Genomic DNA, 10588 nt, shown 5'->3' on the forward strand with positions numbered 1-10588 from the left:
TTGGCGCCCACCGTGGGGCCTGGTGCACCATCATACGGAGACCTGTTCTGGATGGGAACCCTTTTCCTCCCTGGCGAGCGCAGCCAGCCAGGCACGCCAGACGGAGTTTGCGCCGACGCGCTGCACGGCGTTGAGATCGCCTGCGCAGCTAGCCGCCTCGCCGAACTTGTTGGCGAGGTTCGCATCTCCGACGAACCTGCATCCGACGCAGGCACGGGTGGCTCTGAGAGCCTCCTCGCGGGCCTCCTCGATCAACTCCACGTCGCCGGCGAGCCTGCCATGGACTTGGAGTCTATAGGTTCCATCGACCCGATGCTGGTCGACTCCGACACCGCATTGCTCGGCGCGTTCCCCACTAATGTGGTGGTCTACGATGAGCCTCTCCCTCGTGCGGAGAGCGGTGGAAGCACCGTCACTGAGGTGCTCGTCACCAGTCATGACGAGCTCCCCGGCGGAGGAGCGCATGACCCACTTGGCACGGCGCTACAAGACCTGGCTGCGCCCATTCCGGAAGAAGCTGATGTGGAGACATTGGAGGCGCACCGCCTTCAGCTGGTCGAAGGGACGAAGAAGCTGGCTAGCATGAGACGCTTGTCAAAAGCCTACCAGCAAGAGATGGATCGCGCTGTTGGTGGCTCGCCAGCTCCAGCTGGGCCCAGCCGCCTTGGTACGGTCCAGCGGCGCGGCGTAGCCATCGCCAACCTGTTCGGGGCAAGTCGCCCTCTGTACTCTACACCTGCGGAGAACATTCGAGCCACCCAGGCGGCGGCGGACGAGCTGGACAATTTCGAGGGCGAAGAGCACCGCCTGATGATGGAGCGAGTCCAGCGGCTCCTCGACGCGGCTGTCGCGCAGAACGAGGCCGGCTGCCGCACGGAGGCGCCGCAGCGGCAAAACGACGACCTTCGCCGAGACCAAGGCGCGATGTCTCGGACGCTGACTGACGGCACCCGAGGAAGTAGAGACAAGGATCCGGCTGTCAGCCAAAGTCGGACTCACATTACCATAGAGCGCGACCGAGACGGCCGCCCGAGAGCAGTGGAACGACGGGACGACTGTCCGCCTCCTCCTCCTCGCAAGGAGAGGCGAGTCTCCCCGCCGCCTGTTGACCATCCGACTCTCGGCGATCGCCTTGGCCACCGAGAGGGAGTCAAAGAAAACAACGCCCGCCACCGGATCGACCGACTTCACCGATCCCTGGCGCTGGAAGAAGAAGACGAGTTGGGTCCGCCTTGTTTCGGGCCCCGCATTCGAGACAAGCCCTTTCCCAAAGGGTTCACGCTCCCAAGAGACACGCCCAAGTACACCGGCTCTGTGAAGCCGGAAGACTGGCAAGTCGACTACTCCACGGCTGTCAGCATAGCGAACGACAACAAGCGTGTCACCGTAAAATACGTTCCGCTCATGCTCCAGGGCACGGCCCAGACATGGCTGAGTAGCCTGAAGCCCTGCAGCATCAACAGCTGGGTCGACTTCACCGAAGCATTCGACCGCAACTTCACCAGCATGTACAAGCATCCTCCCAAGCCTTGTCAGCTCTCCTTGTCCATGCAAGGACCCGACGAGTCGACTCGCGACTACCTCACGCGTTGGGCCGAGCTTCGGAACTCCTGCGAGGGCGTGCATGAGGTGCAGGCTATCGAGTAATTCACCGTTGGGTGCAGAGAAGGCAACCTCCTCAAGCACAAGCTCCTCTGCGACGAGCCAGAAACCCTCGACGAGCTGCTGATCATAGCAGACAAGTACGCCACGGCCGACTCCTCCATGAAGGCGGAGATTCAAGTTAGCGCAACTGGCAAGGTGGCCCCTCAAGCTCCAAGAACTCCGGCGGGAGATGCCAGTCGGCGGCAACAGCAGAGCAACCACAAGGGCAAGGCCCCGTAGCTGGCTTCCAGTAGCCGGCAGGTTGCGACAGTCGAAGCCCAGCAGCCGGATGGGCAGCCTCCACCCAAGCGACAGAAAGGTGGCAAGCCCAACTGGTTGTCGGCCTTCTCATACGAGCAAACCCTGGATGGTCCTTGCAAGTTCCATAGCGGCGCGAAGCCGTCGAATCACACCACCCGGAAGTGCCACTGGCTCACCAGGATCACCAAAGGAGACGGCCTCCTACCTCCCCTGCCTGCTCGGCAGCCGCCGCCGCCTCCGCCCCAGTAGCTGGCTGTCAGGCCAGTCGGTGCAGTACAAGACGAATACCCCGAAGAACACGGAGCCTACGTGGTATTTACCAGTATGGCTGATGATCGACGCAGCAGGCGGCTGCAGCGACAAGAGGTGAATGAAGTAGCATGAAAGACGCCAGAGTTCATGCACTGGTCTGAGAAGCCTATCAGCTGGAGCAGGGCTGATCACCCAGAGGTGATGCCAAGTCCGGGCTCCTATGCCTTGGTCTTGGATGCCACCTTTGCCATGGATAGACGAGCCGCGCGTTTCTCGCGAGTTCTGATAGACGGAGGCAGCAGCATCAACATCCTATACAAAGACACCATGGAGAAATTAGGAATCAAGCAAAGACAGCTTCAGAACAATCAGACTGTGTTCCACGGCATTGTTCCTGGGCTTTCCTGCTCACCAATCGGCAAGATCCTGATGGACGTCCTCTTTGGAGACAAAGAGCACTGCCGTCGAGAGTCAGTTTGGTTTGAGGTGGTGGACCTCGAGAGCCCATACCACGCACTATTTGGCCGACCCGCCCTGGCCAAGTTTATGGCGGTCCCCCACTACGCCTACCTCAAAATGAAGATGCCCAGTTCTAGGGGGATTCTGACCATAGCCGGCGACTACCGGAAGTCATCTGCCTGTGCGGCTGAGAGCAGTCGTCTAGCCGAGTCCCTGGTAATCGCGGCCGAGAAGCGGCTCCTTGAGCGGGCTGTGGTGATGGCCGGCAAGCAGCCAGAGGTATCGCCCAACCCAAAGGAGTCGGAGGCTGAGGGTTCGTTCAAGCCGGCCAAGGAGACAAAGAAGATACCCTTGGATCCGGACCACCCAGAGAGGTACGCTGTCATAGCCGCAAACCTCGACAACAAATAGGAAGGCGAGCTCGTCGATTTCCTCCATGAGAATCGGGACATCTTTGCATGGTCCCCCAAAGACATGCCAGGTGTACCGACGGAGTTCACCGAGCACAAGTTACATGTCCCATCTGATGCAAAGCCGGTCAGGCAGCCCCTGCGCCGCCTATCAGAAGAGAAGAGAAGAGTTGTCGGAGAAGAAATAGCCCGGCTCCTAGCGGCCGGCTTCATTATGGAAGTATTCTTCCCATTGTGGCTAGCCAATCCGGTCCTAGTACTGAAGAAGAACAAGCAGTGGTGGATGTGTATTGACTACACGAGCCTCAACAAGGCCTGCCCCAAGGACCCATTTGCTCTGCCAAGAATTGATCAGGTGATAGACTCCACCGCCGGATGCGAGCTGTTGAGTTTTTTGGATGCATATTCAGGATATCACCAGATCAAGCTGAACCCAGCAGACAGACTAAAGACCGCCTTCATCACGCCGTTTGGAGCTTTCTGCTACCTCACCATGACGTTCGGCTTGAGGAATGCGGGCGCCACCTTCCAACGTTGCATGCAGAAGTGCCTCCTCAAGAAGCTCGGCAGGAACGCCCACGTCTACGTGGATGATGTGGTGGTGAAGATAGAAAAGCGTGGAACACTGATGGAAGACCTCAAGGAGACCTTTGAGAACCTGCGCCGATTCCAGATCAAGCTCAACCCCGAGAAGTGCATCTTCGGAGTACCAGCCGGCCAACTCCTTGGCTTCCTGGTCTCTAAACGCGGCATAGAATGCAGCCCTGTAAAGATCAAGGCCATTGAGAGGATGGAGGCACCCAGCCGACTGCTGGATGTGCAAAAGTTCACCGGCTGCTTGGCGTCCATCAACCGATTCATTAGTCGGCTGGGCGAGAAAGCTCTCCCCTTATACCAGCTCATGAAGAAGACCACTTTTTTCGAGTGGAACCACAAGGCGGACGAAGCTTTTCACCAGTTGAAGAAGATGCTGACTACTCCACCCGTTCTGACGGCTCCGACTCCTAAGGAACCTATGCTCCTGTACATCGCCGCCACCAGCCGGGTAGTCAGCACGGTCATTGTAGTGGAACGCAAGGAGGAAGGCAAGGCTCTACCTGTCCAGAGACCGGTATATTACCTGAGCGAAGTACTGTCGGCCTCCAAGCAGAACTACCCCCACTACCAGAAGATGTGCTATGGCGTACACTTTACCGCCAAGAAATTGAAGCCTTACTTTCAAGATCATCCAATCACTCTGGTCTGCATGGCTCCACTTGCCGAGATCATCGGAAGCTGAGATGCTTCTGGCCGAGTGGCCAAGTGGGCCATAGAGCTGGCTCCCTACACCATCTACTACCATACCCGCACCGCCATCAAGTCATAAGCACTAGCCGACTTTCTCGTCGACTGGGCCGAGACCCAATACCTACCTCCAGTGCCCGACTCCACCCATTGGCGGATGCATTTCGACGGCTCCAAGATGCGCACCGGCTTGGGAGCCGGCCTCGTCCTCACTTCCCCTAAAGGTGACAAGCTCAAATACGCACTGCAAATCCATTTTGCCGCCTCCAACAACGTCGCCAAGTACGAGGCGCTCATTCACGGGCTCCAGCTTGCCAAAGAACTTGGCATTCGCCGGATCCTGTGTTATGGCGACTCGGACTTAGTGGTCCAACAGTCATCTGGCGATTGGGACGCCAAAGATGCAAACATGGCGAGTTACCGTTTCCTCGTGCAGCAACTCAGTGGGTATTTCAAGGGGTGCGAGTTCCTCCATGTGCCAAGAAACGACAACGACCAAGCAGACGCCTTGGCACGAATCGGCTCTACCCGCCAAGCAATACCATCCGGCGTTGCCTTTCAATGCCTCCTCAAGCCGTCTGTCAAGCCTTCACCAGAATCAGACTCCATCTTCATGCCGGCTCGTCCCGAAGAAGTCGGATCCGACTCTAGAGCCCCGGCAGACGGTACGGGAATTTTGGCAGATGGCTCCAAAGCCGCCACAGTCGTGGCCGGCCCAGGGACTGCAGTACCCGGCCCGGGGACTACGGCGGCGGGCTCGAAGACTCCAGAACTCGGCCCAAGAGCCGCGCCAGTCAGCCTGGGGACTTCATTAACCCAGCAAGCGGTTGTTGACTCCAACCCGCCGCCTCCCAGCCCAGCCGCCCTCGTCCATGTCGTAGTTCTGGCAGTCGCAGAAATAGCAGCACCCTCATGGGCCCAGCCCATCCTCAAATTCCTAGTGAGCAAAGAGCTACCGACTGATGAGGCCTCAGCTCGGCAAGTACAACACCGAGAGGCAGCCTACACCATAGTCAACAGAGAGCTGGTCAGGCGCAGCGTCATTGGTGTCTACCAGCGCTGCGTAGAGCCAGAGCAAGGCCAAGCAATTCTCAAAGACATCCATTAAGGCGAGTGCGGCCACCATGCAGCTTCAAGAGAACTCGTTTCCAAAGCCTTTCGACATGGTTTCTTCTGGCCGACTACCTTAGAAGAGGCCAAGGAATTGGTCCAAAAATGCAAAGGGTGCCAGAAGTTCAGCTCCAAGCCGCACCAGCCGGCTTCTGCACTCAAGACCATCCCCATTGCCTGGCCTTTCATAGTTTGGGGTCTAGACATGGTGGGACCATTCAAGACGGTAGTCAGGCTGGGGGTGCTCTGTGCGGCGTGGCACTATTGCGATGCTGGCACTGACATCAGGACCGGTGGACCGAATCCTGCGCCCATGACGGCTTGTCTGTATGACCTTTGGGCGGTGGGTCCCATCGGCCAGCGGGATCCCAGAAGACGGTAAGTACGCCACAAGTCGGACCCGTCGGGATTCAGCCCCCGAGAGTCGGCCGGCTCCTCCCCCGGGGCCCACGCGCCATTAACCAGATGTGATGGAGAGTGGCAATAGTGATCGCCCGCCAGGCGGCGGGGCAGTTGCCACGACTCCATGACGAAGCCCGCATCATTAGAAGCACGGCTACAGTAATCAGCAGCCGGCAAGACCCGCCCGCAGCGGACGTGGCCTATCGGCTCCGTACCTAGCCAGTCGGCGGGGCCCAACAGTCGGCGGGCCCCAGCAGTCGGCGGAGAAGATGGAGGCCGGAGGCACTGACGGCTGGGCCCGCGTCCAGCCGGATTACCATTGTACCCCTGGGGGGTAGGCCTATATAAACCTCCCAGGGCACCCATGCAAAGGGTCGGAATCCCTTAGCTCTGGACCAGATCATATAGGAGGGAGAGAGCTAGCCTTGCCCTCTCCTACCTCCAGGAAACAACTCAAGGAGCAATCATGTAAACACTTTGCCATAGTGATCATGCGGAGACCCCATAGAGCAACAGTAGGGGTATTATCTCCCCGGAGAGCCCTGAAGCTGGGTAAGATTCGCCGGCGTGCATGTCTACGCCTCATCCCGTTTCCAGGCACCGACGACGTTCTACTCACCCCCACCATGATAAGCCATCCTTTGGCATATGTCGCACCCAACCCCCGACAATATTGGTCCCCCTTCAATCCCGTATGCATCAATTTCTATGCTAGGTTGAAGCTTCTGTCACTCTTGCCCTCCAATACATAGTCCTATCAACATACAACTAACCCTATGGTGTGGTCCACGCGCGCGCTCATATGATGGGCACCAAAGGACAACAACATAACCACAAGCAAATTAAATCAATCATAGTAATTCACCAATCACCGATAGGACAACGAAAATCTACTCAGACATCATAGGATGGCAACACATCATTGGATAATAATATGAAGCATAAAGCACTATGTTCAAGTAGAGGGTACAATGGGTTGCGGGAGAGTGGACCCCTGTAGATAGAGGGGGGAAGGTGATGAATATGTTGGTGAAGATGGCGGAGGTGTTGGTGTAGATTGCGGTGATGATCGTGGCCCCCGGTGGCGTTCCGGCGCCACCAGAAGCGAGGGGGAGAGAGCCCCCTTCTTCTTCTTCTTCTGCCCTGACCTTCTCCTTAGATGGGAGAAGGGTTTCCCCTCTAGTCCATGGCCTCCATGGAGGCGGAGGGGCGAGAGCCTCTCCGAGATTGGATATGTCTCCCCGTCTCTCTCTGTTTCTGCGTTCTCAGATTGTGCCCTTTCACCGTTTGTTAAATTCCCAGAGATCCCTAACTCTGATTGGGCTGAAATTTTAACACAATCTCTATCTGGATATTAGCTTTCTTGCGGCGAAAGAAGGGCATGAACCGCCTTACGGCGTGGCCACGAGGGCCCAGGGCGCGCCTCACCCCCTGGGGCGCAACCCCTGCCTCGTGGCCCCTCGGGCATCATCTCGCGTTGATTCTTCTTCCAAAAAATCACATATATTCCAAAAAAATCTCCATCAGTTTTTATCTCGTTTGGACTCCGTTTGATATGGATTTACTGCAAAACAAAAAACATGCAACAAACAGGAACTGGCACTGGGCACTGGATCAATATGTTAGTCCCAAAAAATAGTATAAAAAGTTGCCAAAATTAAATGAAAGTTGTATAATATTGGCATGGAACAATCAAAAAATTATAGATACGACGGAGACATATCAGCATCCCAAAGCTTAATTCCTGCTCGTCCTCGAGTAGGTAAATGATAAAAAAGATAATTCTTGATGTGGAATGCTACCTAGCATAATCTTGATCATGTAATCTAATAATGGCATGAATATTAAGACATGAGTGATTCAAAGCAATAGTCTATCATTTGACATTAAGACAATAATACTTCAAACATACTAACCAAGCAATTTATCTTATCAGAATAACATAGCCAAAGAAAGCTCATCCCTACAAAATCATATCGTCTGGTTATGCTCCATCTTCACCACACAAAGCATTCAAATCATGCACAACCCCGATGACAAGCTGAGCAATTGGTTCATACTTTTTAACGCGCTTCAGCCTTTTCAACCCTCACGCAATACATGAGCACAAGCCATGGAAATAGCACTATGCGTGGAATAGAATATGATGATGGAGGTTGTGTGGAGGAGACAAAAAGGAAGAAAGTCTCACATCGACCCGACTAATCGACGGGCTATGGAGATGCCCATCAATTGATGTCAATGCAAGGAGTAGGGATTGCCATGCAACGGGTGCACTATAGCTATAAGTGTATGAAATCTCAAACTAGAAACTAAGTAGGTGTGCATCCAACTTGCTTGCTCATGAAGACCTCGGGCATTTGAGGAAGCCCATCATCGGAATATACAAGCCAAGTTCTACAATGAAAATTCCCACTAGTATATGAAAGCGATAACTCAAGAGACTCTCTATATGAAGAACATGGTGCTACTCTGAAGCACAAGTGTGGTAAAAGGATAGTAACATTGTCCCTTCTCTCTTTTTCTCTCCTTTTTGGGCCTTCTCTTTTTTTGGCCTTTCTCTTTTTTTCCTTTTTTCGTCCGGAGTCTCATCCTGACTTGTGGGGGAATCATAGTCTCCATCATCCTTTCCTCACTGGGACAATGCTCTAATAATGATGATCATCACACTTTTATTTACTTACATCTCAATATTACAACTCGATGCTAGAACAAAGATATGACTCTATATGAATGGCTCCGACGGTGTACCGGGATGTGCAATGATCTAGCATAGCAATGACATCAAAAAACGGACAAGCCATGGAAACATCATGCTAGCTATCTTACTATCATGCAAAGCAATATGACAATAAATGCTCAAGTCATGTATATGATGATGATGGAAGTTGCATGGCAATATATCTCGGAATGGCTATGGAAATGCCATGATAGGTAGGTATGGTGGCTGTTTTGAGGAAGATATAAGGAGGCTTATGTGTGATAGAGCGTATCGTATCACGGGGTTTGGATGCACCGGCGAAGTTTGCACCAACTCTCGAGGTGAGAAAGGGCAATGCACGGTACTAAAGAGGCTAGCAATGATGGAAGGGTGAGAGTGCGTATAATCCATGGACTCAACATTAGTCATAAAGAACTCACATACTTATTGCAAAAATCTACAAGTCATCGAAACAAAGTACTACGCGCATGCACCTAGGGGGATAGATTGGTAGGAAAAGATCATCGCTCGTCCCCGACCACCACTCATAAGGAAGACAATCAATAAATAAATCATGCTCCGACTTCATCACATAACGGTTCACCATACATGCATGGTACGGGAATCACAAAATTCAACACAAGTATTTCTACAATCCACAACTACTGACTAGCATGACTCTAATATCACCATCTTTATATCGCAAAACTATTGCAAGGAATCAAACATATCATATTCAGTGATCTACAAGTTTTATATAGGATTTTATGACTAGCCATGTGAATGACCAGTTCCTGCTATCTCTCTAAATAGATATAAATGAAGCAAGAGAGTTTAATTCTTTCTACAAAAGATATGCCCATGCTCTAACAAATATAAGTGAAGAAAAAGAGCATTCTAAAAATGGCTGTTTTCTATGTGAAGAGAAACAGGCAATCCAAACTTCAAATGATATAAGTGAAGCACATGAAGCATTCTATAAAGCCATACTCAAAAGATATAAGTGAAGTGCAATGAGCATTCTATAAATCAACCAAGGGCTATTTCATATCAGCATGGTGCATAAAAGAAAAGTGGAAACTAAATGCAAAAGACACTCCAAGATTTACGCATATCATGTGACGAATAAAAATATAGCTCCAAGTGAAATTACCGATGATCGTTAGAAGAAAGAGGGGATGCTTTCCGGGGAGTCCCCATGCTTGGTTCATTGGGAGTCCTTGAATATTTCCTTGGGGTGCCTCGGGCATCCCCAAGCTTAGTCTCTTGCCACTCCTTATTCCTTCATCCATCATGATCTCTCCCAAAACTTGAAAACTTCAATCACACAAAACTCAACAGAAAGCTTGGTAAGATCCGTTAGTATAATAAAGGAAATTACTACTCTAAGTACTGTTGCAAACCAATTAATATTTTGTTTTTGCATTGTAGCTACTGTATAACTTTTCCATGGCTTAAGCCACTGATATAAATCGATAGTTTCATCAAAACAAGCAAACTATGGATCAAAAACAGAATCTGTCTAAAACAGAACAGTCTGTAATAATCTGAACATTCACCATACCTCTGTTACTCCAACAATTCTACCAAAATTAGGAAAAATGAACAATTTGTATATAAAGATGTTGCAAAAAGTTTCAGAACCGCTAGTAAAAAAATGTAAAATCGCGCACTACAGCCAAAGTCTCTGTCCTGCACCGTACAAACCAACAAGTAATCTAAAACATCATAATGGCATACCTTGCCACATTATTTTTATTTTTAAACTTTATAAAAGCACACAAAAGAAATACATGACTCTCTAAAACTTCTGGGTTGTCTCCTTGGCAGCGCTTTCTTTAAAGCCATTAAGCTAGGCATATAGTGCTCAAGTAATGAATCCACCCGGATCCCAAGGTATATCAAAGCCAATATTAATTAACAATGATTTGTGATTTAGTAGTGAGAACAAAGTAACATATATCATGCAACAACGAAGTCTAACTCTTTTCCTATGCATGGGCATGCCATAAAAGAACAATTCATGCACACAAAGTAAATGCCAATGCATAGTATAAACAGTTTC

Source organism: Triticum urartu, chromosome 3 (assembly GCF_003073215.2).
Source record: "Triticum urartu cultivar G1812 chromosome 3, Tu2.1, whole genome shotgun sequence".
Taxonomy (NCBI): domain Eukaryota; kingdom Viridiplantae; phylum Streptophyta; class Magnoliopsida; order Poales; family Poaceae; genus Triticum; species Triticum urartu.